Source organism: Phascolarctos cinereus, unplaced genomic scaffold (assembly GCF_003287225.1).
Source record: "Phascolarctos cinereus isolate Bilbo 61053 unplaced genomic scaffold, phaCin_HiC Scaffold_7;HRSCAF=346, whole genome shotgun sequence".
Classification (NCBI taxonomy): domain Eukaryota; kingdom Metazoa; phylum Chordata; class Mammalia; order Diprotodontia; family Phascolarctidae; genus Phascolarctos; species Phascolarctos cinereus.
The window spans coordinates 144,386,348-144,405,584 of NW_027556180.1; the positions used below are offsets into that span (position 1 = coordinate 144,386,348).

At 33.6% G+C, this 19,237-nt stretch overlaps 1 long non-coding RNA gene across 1 annotated transcript in view; it reads left to right on the plus strand.

Moving 5' to 3' along the window:
* LOC144454837 (uncharacterized) overlaps positions 1–18,779 on the plus strand; it is a 259,535-nt gene extending 240,756 nt beyond the window's left edge. Inside the window, exon 2 of the long non-coding RNA XR_013483389.1 lies at positions 15,144–18,779. This is a non-coding gene — a long non-coding RNA (uncharacterized LOC144454837). The remainder of the gene's footprint in view (positions 1–15,143) is intronic.
* Positions 18,780–19,237: the final 458 nt, after the last annotated feature.

The following is a 19,237-nucleotide window of genomic DNA, read 5'->3' on the forward strand; positions in this document are numbered from 1 at the left end:
CACGTAATTGCTGTGTGACCCTGGGGAAGTCACCCTATTTGCTTCAGTTTTCTCGTCTGTAAAATGAGCAGGAGAAGGAAAGGCAAACAACTCCAGTATCTCTGCCAAGAAACCTCCCAATGGGGTCACAAAGAGTTGGATACAGCTGAAACTACTGAATAATATTATAAGAATACTGTAAGAAACAGTCCTATAAGAAAGCAGAAGATGGGCCAAAAAGAACAAAAGCCTAACCACCAGAAGTGCACAGAACTCAGCCCTAATATTAAATTATGAAGAAAACTAGAAGTAAGAATGAGAGGAAAAAAATCCTGCAATAAACAGTTATTATGGTGACAGAGAAACTCAAAACACAAACCCAGAAGAAGAGAATGACTCCAAAACTTCAATATGCAAAGTCTCAAATCAATACTCAGATCAGTCCAATCTGAGTTCTAAAAGAGATTAAACAAAAGTTTAAGTTAACAATATTTTTAAAATCTAAATGAGAGTTGTAAATTTTTAAAAAATGGGAAAATAAAATGACAGCTATGGAAGAAAGATATGGAGAGAGAACTAACAACTTGGCACAAAAGGTACAAAACTTTACCCAAGGAAATAACTTCCTAAAAATTAGAACTAAGTAGAAGCTAATGATTCCTTGAGACTTCAAAAAATATTAAAAACAAACTCAAAAGTCTAAAGAATCAGAAGATAATGTAAGGTACCTCATCAAGAAAAAAATTGACTTGGAAAACAAATTAAGGGGAGATAATTTAAAAATCATTGGACTACCTAAACAACATGAAAAATCTGAAAAAAAACCAAGAAAACATTCTACATATCATATTTCAAGAAATCATAAGAGAAAATTGCTACAACCTCTTAGAACCAAATTACAAAGTGGATATAGAAAGATTCTAAATATAACAATAATAACAACAATTAACATTTATAAAGCTCTTACTATGTGCTAAACACTTTATAATTATTAGGAGAGTGAGAGCCAGAAAAGGGGGTTTAGGTCAGGGATATCAAAAGGAAGGTGAAGTCACAAATCACAAGTGAAAGGAAAGCAGGGAAGAGAATAAGCATTTATTAAGTACCTAGAATGTGTCAGGCACTATGTTAAGCATTTTCTCAATTTTATCTCATTTAATCCTCACAACAACCCTGAGGTAGGTGCTATTATTATTTCCATTTTACAGATAAGGGAACTGAGGCAAATGAGAGTTGTGACTTGCATCAGCTAATAAGTATTGGAGGACAAATTTAAACTTAGGTCTTCCTGACCCCAGGCCCAATGCTCTATCTACTGTGCCACTCCCTGCCTCAAACTTTTCTCCTGGAAAAAAAAAAAGACAGCCAAAATACTCCCAGGAATATAAATGTAATATTCATAATACCTAGGTCAAAGAAAAAAATACTTCAAGCAGCCAAAAGAAAGATTTCAAGTAAAAAGGAGCCCTACTCAGTATCACACCAGATTTAGTAGCTACCAGGAACAGAAAACTTGGAATATGATATTACAGAAGGCAAAAGATATAGACTTACAGCCAGGAATAACTCAACAAGCAAAATTGAGCATAACCTTAGAGGGAGGAAATGGATATTTAATTAAAAAGAGGATTTCAAAGCTTTCCTGATAAAAAGACTAGAGCAGTATATAAACTTTGACATATAAATATAGGAGCAAAGACAAGCATAGAAAGGTAAACGCAAGTGAGCAATTCTAAGGGGCTAAACAAGGATAAGCTATTTACATTCTTATAAAAGAAGATGATGCACGTATTTCCTCAGGACTCCATATCATCAGGGGTTACAAAGGGAGTTGAAATAGAGGGAATGAAAGTGGTCCTATTGTGTTTGATGGTCTTAACAGAAGAATGAAAAGGAAGAGGAGTAGGAATACACCGGGATGGGGAATGGAGAAGAATGGCAAAAATTATATCACATAATTTGGGTATACAAAATAGAAGCCTATACAACAAAAAGGAAGTGGGGAATGGGCAGACTTTCAACTTCACTCTCATATGAACTGGTCAAACAATACACAACACACACACATACATATATTAATATATACACAGTGGAGTATAGAAATACATTTTGTACACAACAGAGAAATAAGAGGGAAAGAAATTGAGGGGAAGGGAGAATAAGAGGGAGGGTAGATTAAGGAAAGGATTAGTCAGAAGAAAAACAAACTCTTAAAGGGTGAAGAAAACAAAAAAAGGGAAAAGTACAAGATACTAAGATAAAGAAAAATATACAGTTAACAAAAATAGCTGTGAATAGGATAAATTCATCCATAAAATGGAAAAGCATAGAAAAATGGATTAGAAACCACAATCCAACAATATGCACTTTAAACAGAAAGATATACAATGTCATAATAAGGAGCTAGAAAATGCTTTATTAAGCTTTAAGTGAAATAAAAACAGCAAGCATAGCAATCACGTTGTCAGACAAAACAACACTAAAAAGGAAAAGCTTAACTAAAAGAGATAAACAGGGAAACTACATTTTGCTGAAGGAAGCATAAACAATAAATTAATATCCATACTAAACATATATGTACCAAATGGAATAGCAACTAAATTTTTAAAAGGAAAAATAAAATTAGTTACTTGGAGAAATAAAATTTTAAATTGTAATAGTGGTAGTCCGGAATTTACTTCCATCAAACTTCATTCATTCTAACAAGAAAAAAAGAGAGAGGGAGGAAGGAAGGAAGGAAGGAAGGAAGGAAGGAAGGAAGGAAGGAAGGAAGGAAGGAAGGAAGGAAGGAAGGAAGGAAGGAAGGAAGGAAGGAAGGAAGGAAAGAAGGAAGGAAGGAAGGAAGGAAAAAAGAGGGAAAGAGGGAGATGGAAAGAGAAGGAAGGAAAGAAGGAAGGAAAGGATGGGAGGAGGGAAAGGAAGGAGGAAGGGAGGGAAAGAAAGGAAATTAAGATCCTGAACAGAACTTTAGAAAAGTTAGGTATGATAGATCTCCTGAGAATATTAAATGGGAATAAAAAGGAGTACATGTATGTTTCAGTTGTGTGTGTGGAAGCTTCACAAAAACTGACTGTGATTTAAAGCACAAAATCTTCACTAATGTAGAAAAGCAGAAATATTAAATTAATCTTTTCCAGACTATAGTTTTAAAAAATCAGTAAAGTGCCTTTGAAGCACAGACCAAAAATGAAATGGAAACTAAAAACAAAAATATTAAAGAATGGGTGGGACAAAGAACAAATCATAGATATCACCAATAATTTCATTAAATATGACATCAAAGAAGCAACATATCAAAATTTTGACACAACCAAAGCAGTTGTTAGAGGAAGATGTATGTCTTAATGCTTCCATCAGTGAGAGAAAGAAAGAGCACATGAATAAGTTGGTTATGCAAGTTTAAAAAAATAAACAATAGATGAAAAACCCTCCAAATAAACATCAGAAGAGAAATCCTAAAAACCAAAGAAGATATTAACAAAAATCAATGAATTCCTAAATAAAACTAGGACCATAAGTACAAAAAATAAGTCACTAGGAAACTTGATAAAAAAAAATCAGTATCAAATATGAAAAAATGAATTTGCTAACTATGATGAAAAGAAGTAATTATTAGGAATTTTTTTGCCTATGTATGTGTTAAGAAAACCAACAATCTAAATGTAATGAATGATTATTTATAAAAATTTAAGACATCCAAAAAAGGAAATGGAGGTCTTAAATAATTCTTACCTTAGAAAAACAAATTAAATAAGCCATGCCTAAACTCCCAACGGAAAAAAAAAAACCCAGGATCAGATGTATTTAAAAACAAAGAACAATTAATTCTAGTACTACATAAAGTATTTGAACAAAAATGGAAGTGGCCCTATCAAATTCCTTCTATGACATAAATATAGTCTTAATACTTAAAACAGGGAGAGTAAGAACTAAGAAATAAAATTACAGATTATGCCTAATAAACACTATCACAAAATATTTTAAGGAAAATATTAGGGAGGAGACTACAGCAACATATCACAAATGTTATACACTATAACCAGACTGGATTTAAATCAAAAGCGAGGCTGGTTCAGTCTTAGGACAACTATGGATGTAATATACCACGTTCATAAGAAAAACAAGAAAAACCATATAATTATGTCATTAGATGTAGGGGAAAAATTTACAAAATACAACTTGTATTCCTGTTTAAAAAAAACTAGAAAGTATTGAAATAAATTAATTTTTCCCCTTTTTATGAAAAGTAGTATCTACCTAAAATCCAAAGCCAATATTATCTGTCATGGGGATAAAGTAGAATTATTTCCAATAAGATTATGGGTTAAGCAAGAATAACCATTTTACCATTACTATTCAATATAATTCTAGAAATACTAGCAATGGCAATAAGACAAAAAGAAATTGAGGGAATAAATAAAGGAAAAGAGAAAACTATCACTTTTTGATAGGATGGCTTACTCAGAGAATTCTAAGGAGTCAACTAAAAACTAATGGAAACTATTAACAACTACAACAATGTTGTAAAATATAAATATGAATCATCAGCATTTTTGTACTTATTTGTACTTACTTTTTTTTTTGTACTTATTCACAAAATTCAGAAGGAATTGATAGGAAGAGAAATTCCATTTAAGATAACTACAGACAGTATTAAATATTGGGAAATCTACCTGACAAGACACACATAGGTACTAAGCAAATGAAATTATACAATACTGTGTACAAAAATAGAGATAGATCTAAGAACCTGATGAATATTAATTGTTCAAGGGTAGGAAGTTATCAATGACAATGACAATACTACTTAAATTAATTTGCTTATTTGGTGCTATCTATGCTAGTCAAACTACAAAAGGATTTATAGAGATAGAAAAAATTACAACAATATTGGTCTGAGAAAAAAGGTAAAAATAAGGAATTAATGACTAAAAAAGTAGGACAGAAGTGGTCCCGGAAGTACTAGATCTCAAACTGTAATACAAAGCTGTAATCATCCCAGTTTTGTACTTGGTAAGGAATAGATTCATCTGTGGAATAGATTAGGTACACAATATATAGAAATAATTGAGCACAATAGCCTAATGTCAGATAAATGGAAAGATCCCTACTATTGGGGCCAGAATCCACCATTCAATAAATGTTTTGGAAACACTGAATCAGGAGTGAGGAACCTGGGGCCTGGGGGCTACATGTAGCCTTCTAGGTCCTTGGTGAGGCCATTTGACTGAGTCTAAGTTTTACACAACAAATCCTTTTATTAAATGGATTTGTTCTATGAAGTTTGGATTCAGTCAAATGGCTTCACTTGACCTAGAGGGCCACATGTGACCTCCAGGCCCCAGGTTCCCCAACCCTGCACTGGATAGCACTCTGGCAGCAACTAGGAATAGAAGAACAATTTGCCCTATAGACTAATGTAAGGTAGGTCAAAATAGGTACATGATTTAAATATAAAGGGAGACATCACAAACAAATTAGAAGAACATGAAATAAAATACCTGTCACATCTATGGAGAGGGGGAAATTTTATGATCAAATAAGAGATAAAAATTCACAGGAGGTAAAAGGAGAATTATGATTACAGAGAAACTTTATGTGCGTGCAAAACCAACTCCACTAAAATTATAAGAGAAGCAGAAAATGAAGGGAAAAAAATCTTTGTAGGAAGTTTCTCTGAAAAAATCCTCATTTCTCAAATACATAGGGAACTGGTTCAAATATAATAAGAATGTGAGTCATTCTTCAGTTGATGAATGATTAAAAGCTACCAAGAGGCAGTTTTCAAATAAGGAAATCCCAGCTATTAATAGCCATATGAAAAAAAAAATTCTGGCTCAGTAATAATTAGAAAAATGTAAATTATAACAACCATAGGTAGCACCTCACACCCCTCAGATTAGTAAAGTTGACAAAGAAAGAAAATGGCAATTGCTAGAGAGCCTGTGAGAAAACAGGTACATTAATTGTCTATTAGTGGAGCTGTGAAATGGTCCAACCATTCTGGAAAGCAATTTTTGTCCAAAAAACTATTAATCTGTGCATACTCTTTGATCCAGTAATATTCCTACTAGATTTGTGCCCCAAAGAGATCACAGAAAGAGGAAAAGGTCCCACATACACAAACATATTTATAGCAACACTTTTCGTAGTGTCATTGAATTAGGAACTGAGGAGATGACCATCAGCTGGGAAATAGCCCAACAACTTGTGATAAATAAATATAATAGAAAAGTATTATGCTGCAAGCATCAAGAGAACCTTGAGAAGACTTATATGAACTGCAGTAAAGCAAGAAGAACCAGGAAAACAATTTCTAAGATAACGTCATAAAGACAGAAATTTTTGAAAAACTTAGGAATTCCAATATTCTACAAAGTCTTTAAGTTGGTTATTGTGGTCACACAAAGTTTCTGCTGTCCATCACGCTGGCCAATATTCCCTTCTTTTGCTATCACTCCTATATTGCCCTGTGACTTAAATGATTGCTTGGGAATTGAAGGGGTTGCTGTTCATCACCATCATCATGAAAACTACAAATAGCATTAATTATAACATGTTTATATAACACTTTAAGTTTTACAAAGTGACTTAAGTATATCATCTTTTTTGGTTGTTCCAATGTGGAGTAAACAAAACCAGTCAACTTAGATAAAAAATAGTCAAATAAATTGTTGGGTCAAATAGATGAATGACTAAATTTTTCATCTTTTAACTAATTATTTTGTCACTGTCTAAATGAGTTACTTTGTCACTGTCTAGATTAAATCTCTCCCATAGCTTGGAAGGATTAGCAAGATAGTAAATGAAGATCTTTGCATCTGAAATGGAATTATTTCATCATGAGCTTTGCAATGTTTCTCCTGGGATATTTGAACTTATTAATATTATTTACTATAAGTAAACCTAAATCAGTAATTCCTAAAATCACAGACAATGTACTCTTCACTTACTCTCCCCAGCAACAAACAATGACAACACCAATAACAACAAACCTAGTTATAAAAAAAAAAACCTTCTTTTTTTTACTTGAAGTCTTGTACCTACAATCTATATTTCATAAAAATTTTTGGTCATAAAACTCTTCTTTTAGAGTCCGTTTTAAATTCAAATTTCACTAAGAATGACTATATATATATGTGTGTAAGTATATATTATATATAAAATCTCTTTAAGATCTTAATTGGAATGAAAAATCACTTAAAGATAACTGACATAACACTATAAAGGTCATGACTGTCATGAAATTGTAAAAATAAATAGCTTCATGAACTTGTTTTCCTACTCTGATATATTTTAAAGCAGATATGTGTCTTTCCACACAATATTCTGTAAATACCATAAAGTAGATTCACTAAGTATTCATTAAGGAATAGTAGACATTGTAAAAACTGGCAAAAGATCCAAACAAAATTTCTCTTATTTCCACTTTACATATTACTTGCTCTCCCCTACCCCAGTCAACTTTGATGAATAGTGATCTATCAAATAATTTGGCAGTGCCATAATAAATGAATGTTTACTAGGATCCAGAGTTGTAGCATGGACTTGTTAGTTGGTTATTAACAATGGCTTATAATAACAAGAATGAAATGAGGACACATTTAACCTTTTGGGCTCAGTTATGTTTTGCTGTCAGAATCTTCTTTATGTTTTTTAAACGTAATGGATAACCTTCTAACAGCTAAGCTTTTGTCTTTTATCAGATCTGTGGAGGATTTACAGCTATTGCTTGCCACATTTCATTTCACTGTCCTATTCCCTGTGGTTATACTTCCAAAAATTTGGGTGGCTATAATGATAAAAATCCCCATACACTTTCCTTTTGGGGATAAAAACTCAGCAGAGTTTATCTATTTGTGGTTATTTTCATACTTGGTCTTCTCCATTATTATGGTGATGTGTCCATATCCAAAGAAACAAAGTTGAGGAAAATATATAATATGACCATTCTCTGAATTGGGTTTCACTTGTAACTATAGAAATTTCAAATAAACTGTAAGCCTGTAGCACCAATCTCATAAACTTTAGGTCATGTATCAACACAGAGATGGTACAAGTATTTTGAGAAAAATTTGCTTCTTTAGTCACAGTACCTTAGGAAGAGAATAGACATTATAGATCATCTAATATTCATTTAGTATTATCTCCTCTTAAAGATGCTTTAGGAAAGCAGAGAACCTTAGAGGTTACAGAACCTTAAGAAGAAAAGGAACATTAGAGGTTATCTAAAACAAACTCCCACCTGAGGCACAAATATCATCTACAACATCACAGATGTATAATAAGAGTTAATATTTATTAAGCCCTTTAAGGTTTTATAAAGTGCTTTCTCACAGTGGTCCTTGAGTCAGTCAAAAATCATTTATTAAGCACCCACTGTGCGCCATGCCCTATGCTAAGTGCTATGTATACAAAGAAAGACAAAAGGTAGTTCCTACTCCTAAGGAGCTCACAGGCTAATGAGGAAGACAACATGATAATAACCATGTGCAAGCAAGATATATACAAGATGAATTAGAGATAATCAATAGAAAGATGGCACTGGGGAGATTAGGAAAGACATTTCTTAGAAGATGGGATTGTAGCTGAGACTTGGTGAATGCAAAGATGAAAATGGGGAGTGTTCCAGTAATGGGGAGCAGCCAATAAAAATATCTGCAATCTGTAGATGGAATGAGAAAGGAAATATAGGCATAAACACCCCCATTTTATGGAAGAGGAAAATGGGGCTCATAGAAATTAAATGATCTGCCCATGGCCACACAAAATAGTTAAGGATCAAAGCTAGGATATTCATTGAATTCTTTTGAATTCAACAAAAACTTATTTATTGCCTTGGTCATCCAGGCCCAGTGCTTAGTGCAGAGGACAGGAAGACAAAATCACAAAGAAATAGATCTGTCCTGAAGGATTTTGCATTCTACTAGCAAAAAAAAAAAATCTACACATACATAGAGAGAGACAGAGAGAAAGAGACAGAGACAGAGAAATAATTGTAAAATGTAACTAAAGAAATTTTGTGGTAAGGGATGGGAAAGAAGTAACAACTGGCAAAACAGGGAAAAAAATATTTTTATTAACTTATTTTGATTTATCAACAATCACTTCCACAAGCTTTTGAGTTTAAAATTTTTCTCCCCCTTCCTCCCCACCACCCTACCCAAGACATCATACAATCTGATATAGGCTCTACATTTACATTCCCATTAAACATATTTTCATGTTAGTGATGTTGTAAGTCAGACTTAGAACCAATATGAGAAACCACCAGAAAGAGAAAACAAAACTCAACAAAAGAAAAAAATAGCAAATAGTATGCTTCAATCTGCATTCAAATTCCATAGTTCTTTCTTTGGATGTGGATAGCATTTTCCATCACAAGGCCTTTGGAAATGTCTTAGATCCTTGTATTCTTGGGAAGGTTAAAGTTTATCAATATCAGTCATCCTACAACATGGCTGTTATTGTGTACAATGTTCTCTTGGTTCTGCTCACTTCACTCAACATCAGACCATATAAGTCTTTCCAGGTTTTTTCTGAAAACAGCCTGTTCATCATTTCTTATAGCACAATAGTATTCCATTATATTCATATGCCAATGGATGAGCATCCTCTCAATTTCCAATTCTTTGCCACCACAAAAAGAGCTACTATAAATATTTTTTGTACATGTGGGTCCTTTTCCCATTTATATGATCTCTTTGGGATATAACGCTAGAAGTGCTATTTGCTGGGTCAAAGGGTATGCACATTTTTATGGCCCTTTGGTCATAGTTTCAAATTGCTCTCCAAAATGGTTGGATCATTTCACAACTCCATCAACAATGCATCAGTGTTCCAATTTTTCCACATCATCTCCAACATTTATCATTTTCTTGTTTTGTCATCTTGGCCAATCTGATAGGTATGATGTGGTACCTCAGAGTTGTTTTGATTTGCATTTCTCTAATCAATAGTTATTTAGAGCACGAAAAAATATTTTTTAAGGGTTCCATTTGAGCTAAGCCTTGAATGTATATCAAGGGGCAGAAATGAGGAGGAGAGCATTCCAGGCATGGAAGGTAGCCTGTACAATGGCAAAGAAGAAACAATATCATGTGAAGGTAACAAAATTTGCCTGGAACTTAGAGTATGTCAGAAAGAATAATATGAAATTAATCTCTGAAGAAAAGCAGAATCCCAATTTTGAAGCTAGGTTTTCTGATCCCAATCCTAGAGCTCTTTCCACTATAACACATAATATGATCATCTAATCTAGTCTCTGCTTCAATAATTCCAATGAAAAGGAGCTCACTAATCATGGGGCAACTCCATTGTTAGGAAGCTTAAATCATTAAAAACTTCTTTATAAAGAAATAGCCAAAATTGTTGTGACTGTGATCATATGGACCAGTATAGAAAGTCACTTACTTAAACCTGACTATCCCCTTTTGATATATTCACCTCTATAGGTAAATAAATCATTCTCATAAAGATTTTTAAAAGATGAGGACTGATATACATAGGTCAGTAGTTACATATGTCTTCTTGGTCACCCCCTCCTATTTTTTTAGTTATAATACTGCATGTGTGTGTGTGTGTGTGTGTGTGTGTGTGTTTGTGTGTGTGTGTGTGTGTGTGTATCTATGTGTATGACAAATAATTCACTGTCATCTTTTTAAAATAACTTGAAAATTGGTCACTCAAAACTTTGCAAAGTTGTCTCCTCAAGTTCGGATTTCTCTGCAAATACTTAATCATGGTATTAAACATCATTTCCACTTGCACTTACTGTAGAGTGGGTTCTGTGGTCTGAGTATACAAGTGAGAACACACTATAGAGATGCTGGCGAATAATTCTTCATTTTTGCTTCTGTTTGTTGTCCTTCCAGTTTTCTCTACAAATGATCATTTGGTGATCTGCCTGAGTGGGATCTTTCATTTTCTTCATTCTTATTTTCCTCTCTACTGCTTTATGTTTTTGTGAAATGATACTGGCTAGATGAGCCATGCATCAGAATTCTGAAAGAACTGGCAGCTATCATTGCTGAGTCAGTCAGTGACCTTTGAAAATTTGTGGATAATGAGAGATGTGCCACAGGCTTAGAGACAGGCAAATATCCCAGAGATGAGGGGAGAGGCTGTGTTCTCAGTAAGTTAGCAGCAATCTTGACATCGGGTCTTAGCAAAATTATATAATTTATTATTAAATGAACGACTTGTTAGCATTTAGGAAGGAAAACACTAATCACTAAGAGTAAATGTGCCTTCTTGAAGAAGATATCAAACTAACCTTTCTTTTTTCTTGGGGGTGGGTGGGAAGGGGGATAGGGTTACTATACTACATTTAAGTCCTACTTACATGATGGTGTGCAAATAACTTTGGTTTCTTCAAGGTTATGCCAGTGGAACACAATCTCTGGCAGATCTTACCAAACTAGAAAGACTTCTAGTGGGCACTCAGTTAAATTCCTAGGGACTTATTACAGCTTATGTAGCAGGGTGATGAAATTTTCAGTCACTGCAACTTTCTAAGACTACTACTGTTACCATAGCATGCATTTGCACTTCCAGAAGACATTAAAAAAAAAAGCCTTTCGTGATTTAACTTGTAGAAAAGATAGAGAGAAGTGACTTATATGATAGGACAAGTATATTGATTCAGAACAGATTTAATGACCAGAACCCAAAATTAGTGATTAATCAATTAGTTAAACTTAAGGATTTCTCCTATGGAGGATAAGACATTCCTTGTAGAAAGAATGTCTCTTGTGCATCCTGGATCTCTCCTTGCCTGGTCAATATTTTTATCAGTGACTTGAAGGGATAGATGGCATGTTTGTAAAATTTGCAGATGAAATTAATTTAGGGAGGATAATGAAAACATCAGATGACATAATCAGAATGCAAAAAGATCCTTGACAATCTAAAACAATGTACAAATAAGGAATCATACTTCCCTTCTCTATGTAGAGATATAAAGGACTATGAATATTCAGTATAGTATATGTTATCACACATGGGCACTCAATCTATTGGTTTAAAATTATTTTCCTTTGTTATAAGGGAGAGTCTGGTGGTAGTGGTAGCATTGGTGATTTTAAAGTGAAATTAGTGTGGCAAAAAATAACAACAATAACAATAACACTCCAAAAATAAAAAAAAATAGTGTTGAATCTAAGAAAAAAAACTTAATTCAGAAAATTCTCCATTCCTATATTTGGTTTCAAAAAATGAACTGTAAGAGTACAGAGTGGAGAAACAATTTACCAAGTAATATTTAATTTTTAAAACATGAAGTTCACTGAATATGGGTCAATAGTATAACATGGCAGCCGAAAGAGTTAATTTAACATTAAACTACACTTCTAGATTAATAGCGTATACATAAAAAAAGGTAAGTAAGTATTCTGCTTTATGCACTCCCTTGGTTAGACCACATCTGAGGCATAAAGTTCAGTTCTGGCCACCTCAATTTTTAGGAAAGATGTTGTTAGATTGGAGTGGATCAAGAGGGAGATGACTTGCACTGTGATGTTTTAAAAAAAAACCAAACACCTGGAAACTATGATGAATGATTTCCTATTAGTGGAATTAGCCTGGAGAAAATTTGGAAACATGATAGCTGTCATCAGGTATTTGTATCAGAAATGGATTCAATGGATTCAATTTGTTCTTTTTGGCCTCAAAAGGCAGAAGTTCTGGAAGTACAAGGAAGTACAGACTTCTGCTTTATGTAAGAAAAACCTCAGGGTGATTGTTGTCTAAAATTCAAAGGGCCTGCCATATAAGATAATGACTTCTTCATAGTGGGAGTATTTGAGCAAAAGCTAGATGACTAATTCTTAGATACATAGTAAAGGAGATTTCTACCCAAGTGATCATGTGACCTCTGAGGTACTTTTCAACTCTGAGATTCTGCGATTTATCTGTGGCAAAAAGAACAGAAAATTTATAACTAATAAATTACAGCTGCCAAATTAGCCTATTTGATCTGCCATTAATGGCTCTGAGAGTTAAGGTGATGACTCTTATTTTGCCTCTCTGATCATATAAATCATGGAGCTGGGTTTTATACAGACAGTTTTCAATAATCTGGCTACTTCTAACTAGACAAACTCATAGTGATAGTCACCTCTAAATGTCTAGTGGTCTTGTTGATGTTGTTTTGCTAGACTTGTTATGTCATTATAAGGGGCAAAGGAGAGGAGGTTCACTGTGAGGAAACTTCCTCCTTCAATGCACATTAGCGAACAGTCTTTCAGAGTTAATGAGGGGAGGGGATGGGGGAAAGGAGCACTGAGAGATTAAGTGACTTCCCAGTATCACAGGGTCTTCCAGACTCCAAGACAGACTCTCTATCTAGTACATAATAATAAATAGTAACAACTAACATTTGTATGGGGCTTGCTAAGGGCCAGACACGGTGCTAAGTGCTTTGCAATTATTATTTCATTTGATTCTCACAACAACCCTGGGAGGTTAGGTGCTATTATTATTCTCATTTAACTGACCAAGAAACTGAGCTATGTGATAATGATGTGTCAGAATACCCTCAGGGGCATTCTGCATTTCTTTTTTTTTTAAGGGTTTCCTACAAACTCTTTCAAAGCTCAGTTTTTTTTTATTAATAAGAATATTGAAGAGAAGACAAAAAATCTATATATAAAATTACCTTAACCTATGCTGAATTGCAGAATACCCACAAGGCCACAGGGACTTACTAGTCACTAAGATTCATCAGACCATTTCGAATGTGCCTCATTTATTTTCTAGCTGCATTTTACTTAGGCAGGTAATTTTGGTAAATCCGGAGCAATTACAAGTTCCTTAATAAATCTGAAAACCCAGTCACCTGTTGTGCCATCTCAATAATGTCATGAAAGAGGGAAGGGGGGGGGAGGCTGTGTCTAACAGATTTTCTAGGCAACGCATTTGATTTTTTTTTCTCATCTTAAATAGATCAGAAAGGTAAAAGAATGAGCTATATAGGCATCCATTTCAGAGTCCATCTCCCACTGCTTAGGAGGAAAAAAGAGAATTTTTAAGAGCAGAAAGCCTAGTAGTTACCTTGAAAAATAGAGAAATTTCCTAGAGTCCCCATAGCTCCTTGTTAAATCTCTAGCCTAACAAGGTATAAAACCATGGCTAAAATATTTATATGCCACTGTAGTTCCTATAACCCAATGAATCATTAGTTTATTCATTTTACCTAATGACACAGAAGGGTGAAACAAGTACCCAAACAATGAATAATAATGGAGGAACTCACACTGTAAAATCAATATGTCAGATTAGTAGAACTGAACTTCTTTATAATGCTTGCATTCCTGGATGCAATAGAGCTTACCTTATGAATTATATATATGTATTGATATAATTACATAAATATTGACTTTCCCTTATATGAACCATTTTTTTATCCCCGCTGTAATTACAATGTCAATATTTGTTGCCTGTAGTAACACTGAATTTAAACTTGTTAATTTTGATTGATAATACCATGCCATGGGATACGCTTATGAAGGATCTTCACACTAAGGGATCAAATTTAGACACATAGTAAATAATAATTCAGTGAAACCTATAGTTTATGATACCAAGTGTTGTGTGTTTGCACGTATGTTAGAAGTCAAATGAATGAAAATTATCTGAGTATTTGCCAATAAGGAACCTATTTTTTTCCAAATTAATTTCTTATCCATTAAATATAAAATAAGAATTTTCTGGGTTTTTTTTTCCATCCTTTGGGGTAGTAGTTGTATTTCAACATATTTTGCCTTTTTGCTTTTCGGTTTAGCAAGTGCTATTGATATACCCATCTGTTTCAGCCATTTTCCTTATACATAGGATCTTTAGCCCTGGACATTTATGGAAATTATTTTTCCTTTCAATTACTTTCCATTTTACTAAAGCAGCAGTCCAAACAGGCTGAATGTAAAGTTTACTCTTAAAATGTTTCTTTGAACTACCTCTTAAGAGACTATCCTCTCTAATTCAAGCCTTCTTATGTCCCATTAACTGAGAAGTTGAAGTTGGATGATAACACTTAGAATAAGTTGCCAAACCCAAAAGGACTCTGTACTATGCATCCTGGGAGTTGTTTGGGGATGCATCATGTGGTTGATAATGAAGAGGACATCTATAACTTTGCATGTTTTGGGGTTTTTTTGCCTCCACAGGGATGCCAGATGAGATGAACCTCAGTGACGTCAAGCAAATCCATCAAACAGATGGTGGAAGCACTTTGGACACAAGTGGAGCAAGAAGCTCGGCAGTGACTGCTCATATGACATTTACCCTGATTAGTGTGGCAGCATTCATTCTCAGTCTTTGGTAACAGAAAAATTCTGGCTTGATTCATGTGTTTATTGCAATCTTCATTCCCCCTCCCTCCCTTCATAAGCCTGGAGTGAGATCTGTTGAATGTAGAAATTATATGTATGGTGGTATATATCTTATTAATGTCTTAGATACCAGATTTGAATGTTCAGAAGGTATCTGATTATCACATTGCTTTAAAATATGAAGGTTATTTTTAAAGAAAAAAATCTTTCCTTTGTTTGGGGAATAGCCTATGTGAAAAAATAGCACATCCCTCCTGCAAATATAAACAGCATGAAACCATTTTAAAAGAAAAAGGATACGTTGCTATGTTGTACTTTTTCATATTTTAAGATTCTTCTTTTTCTGAAAGAAAGTCCTGGTAAATTTGTAGTATAGAATTTGTAAAACAATGGAACATTTCATATTAACTACTTAAAATAGAGAAAATTTAAACCCCACTATGTTAACAGAATACAAAATATAATACGGCATGCATATATTTCCAAATTATTCTCCCATGTCTACCAGCAATCAACACTGGCTGCTTTATTTTTTTTTTTAAGTCATAAGGAAGAAGAAACCTGGGTTGGAGGATGACACTGTTACACGGTGGAATTTAGTGGACTTTTATCCACTTAATTTAGCAACTGACAGATCTTATAGATGATTATTGTGGTTGTGGCTGACTCACATTCCATTATGCCTCAAGTTTATCTTGAATATCATTGTACTATCCCTACTCCCCGGCTTGCCTAATAGATTTAGATATCCTACACCACATACACGGACTACACTTTAGGAGTCTCTCTACTCAACTTATTGATTTTTAAGTGGAAAAATTCTTTAAAGACTATCAGTCATTTTCTTTTGGCCAAATAGATAAATGAATCACTTATACTTTGGAAAGTAATCCTGAATATTGTTAGAGTTTTTTAAAGCCCTAAACTTCCAAGAAGAGTTGAATATCAATGAATTTCTAAGATGCTTCTGACTGGCCAGAGGAAAAAAAAGCAATTATGAACAGTCCAGAAAATGTGAACATTTCATTTATACCTTTTCTTTTCCCCCTATATTAGTAAAGTTGCTGATCTGCAGTCCCTGATTTCCCAGTCGTGATAAGATGTCTCAGCATACAATGATTAGGTTATGTCTATGACACTACATAAGGAGGAAGAGATAAGTCAGATTTTATTAAGGATTGTCGCATTTGGTCAATGGCCAATGATTATAATTAATGTGAACTGTCATCCTAATAAAGAGAAGTGCTGAGCCTCTTTTTATAATGACTTGAAAGGACATGGAGCGACCTCTGACAAACAGCTGAAGAGGACTCAGTCAACAGCAAAAATCATTGAAGTAAAATAGTTTTTTTCCAACATAGGGAATAGTCTATCAACAAGGCACATTCTTTGCCAAATCTATACTTAATTAGAATCACACATATATGTATATATCTACATATATATGTGTTTGTATACACATATATGCATATATACATGAAAATATGTATACATATACATGCATACATATCTATGATATATTACATATTACAACTATGTTACCATTGCTGAAAACATTTTTGGAGCTCTTTCTCTGAGACTGTCTTCAGATTTCTATAGCACATTCTACAGCAACACACTGCTATAGAAGGGCAACCAATTCTGATTTGTAGGGAAAATATCAGACTCTATATAGTATGGATTTAACAGATGCAACTGTCATCTCTCTTGTAGGTTAAATGTTGGAATAAGCAGCAAGGGGAGGGTATTTCCAGTGCAGGTGATAAAAGCAGCTTGAGACAGTATTAGGTGTCTGTTAGGGATTCCAAACACCCATAGTAGGAAGTTATAATAGGTCAGGTTCTGGGAAAAATTTGAGAAGAGTTTAAGGCTGATAGAAATACCAGGGAACTACCACAGAATATTCTTATGCCCCTATCAGACATAAGGGGAAGGGTAATAACATTTCACAAAGCCCTCCTCTTTTATTATTCTCTTTAAAATTTCAATGTTGATTGAGAATGTGTCACCAAGAAACTAAAACAGACAATTAAATTAATTCAGTTGACATATATGATTATATGTATGTATATACATATGCATGTGAATATGTATATGTACATGCATACATACATATAGTAGTTCTTTGGAACAATACATATCACATTAATTTTCAGTTTTCGTTGGCATCTTTGGTTTTGTGAGGACACAGACACATCCTGTTCATGTTGTCAGAATGGCTTCACAATATTAGCACAAGGATTGTTCTGTTCATTTTTTTATACCTTTTTATACCTCCAGCCTCCCCAACAAATACTAATCTATGTAAGGTAGCTTTACGATGATGAATAGTACCAGAACATCTTCAGAGAGCATAAAGATTTCAGATATTCCAGCAATGGCCCACCTTCTTCAAATAATATTCACTGTAACATATACATAAAATATAAAGGTAGAAAATTTCTTGGAGATGGTTATGATAGGATTTGCTCTATTTACCCCAGAACCAGTGGGCAAAGACTTAATTTAGCCCTAAGTGATTTTAAAAAATCTAAACATCTAAATAAATACCTTATAAAGATGTAAAGCAAAATATTAGGTTGTCTCTCTTAAATGGGAATGTGTTTCACATGCCAGTATCATCAACCCAGATAAATATGTCAGAGATCATTTGGCAGAATGGTTATTAACTTTAAAACAGATGGAAATGAAATCTATGTTTTATAATGACTTTAATTAAAGTTAAAATTAAAATTAAAATTTTCAAACATATATCTCTCCTTTCAAAAAAAAATCACAATTGTTAAAAAGCAAAAAAAAAAATTCAGATTAAGAAAACAAACTGTATTACTCATGGCAATGAGGCAGTTTTTCCTTGTATCTGTTTACCTTGGGGAAGTCAAAAGTGAGTATTGTCAACAGGTCTCAAACAAAAATTGGCAAGCAAAGAATATTATGTGTGGATGAGGGCATACAAATCTCCTAGAAGGACATTTCATGGCCTGTCTTTTTGACAGAGGATCCCCAGTCTGGCTGAGGAAATAACATTAGTGTTCTCTACTCTCTCAAAAAAGATATTAAGCTATTTTAAACAAAATGCTCTAATTCTAACATTTCATGTAATGATCTTTAAGATCAATTATGCAATTATTTTCATAATGAAAATTTCTTATCATATATTCTATTGTTTCATTTAATATATTATTTCATTTATGAGAATCACTCAAGGTTAAAGTTAAAAGAAAAAAAACTGCTTCACATGCAACACAGGCTTCCTGGTATTTTCAATGAAATTCACTAAAGCAGGCAGAGATGTTTGTACTTATCTTAGACCATAAGCAATGATAACCTATAAAGTTGTGAAGGTTGATTAAAACTACAAAAAAGAAATGTTTAAGGCTGTTAGCAATGTCTATGGTGTGGATAATATCAAGTTTTACCTTCAATACTGCATATTGTATGTTCATCATTGCTAATAAAAAGTAAACACAACTCTGAGAAATGGAAGTTTGCTTTCTTCGACTGCAGATAAGTGCCTTTTTGGAATTAAACACTAACTATGAATTGCTTCAATTATGTTCACTAGTTCATGGATGACTGGCTCAATCAGGCATTCACAATTATTTTATGAAATCCTTAGGTTATAACATGGGGTATCAAACCAAGTCCTTTGATTTAAAAACAACAACAAAACTTTTTAAATTTCAAAGAAAATAAGTATTTGCAGGAGACTTGGGTATAGGAAACACCACTGTGTGGTGGAAAGAGCCCAGAGATAGTAGTTAGGATATCTGGGTCTCTGATTCTTTATTTGTTAAATAAGAGGACTGGATCAAATGATCTCTAAGGACCTGTAAGATTCTACACTGAACATTTCTTTTGAGAGTACCTGTTTCCTAGACTCCAGAGGCCTCTACATGTTCTATTTTGAGGTAATCTTTGGGAAACTA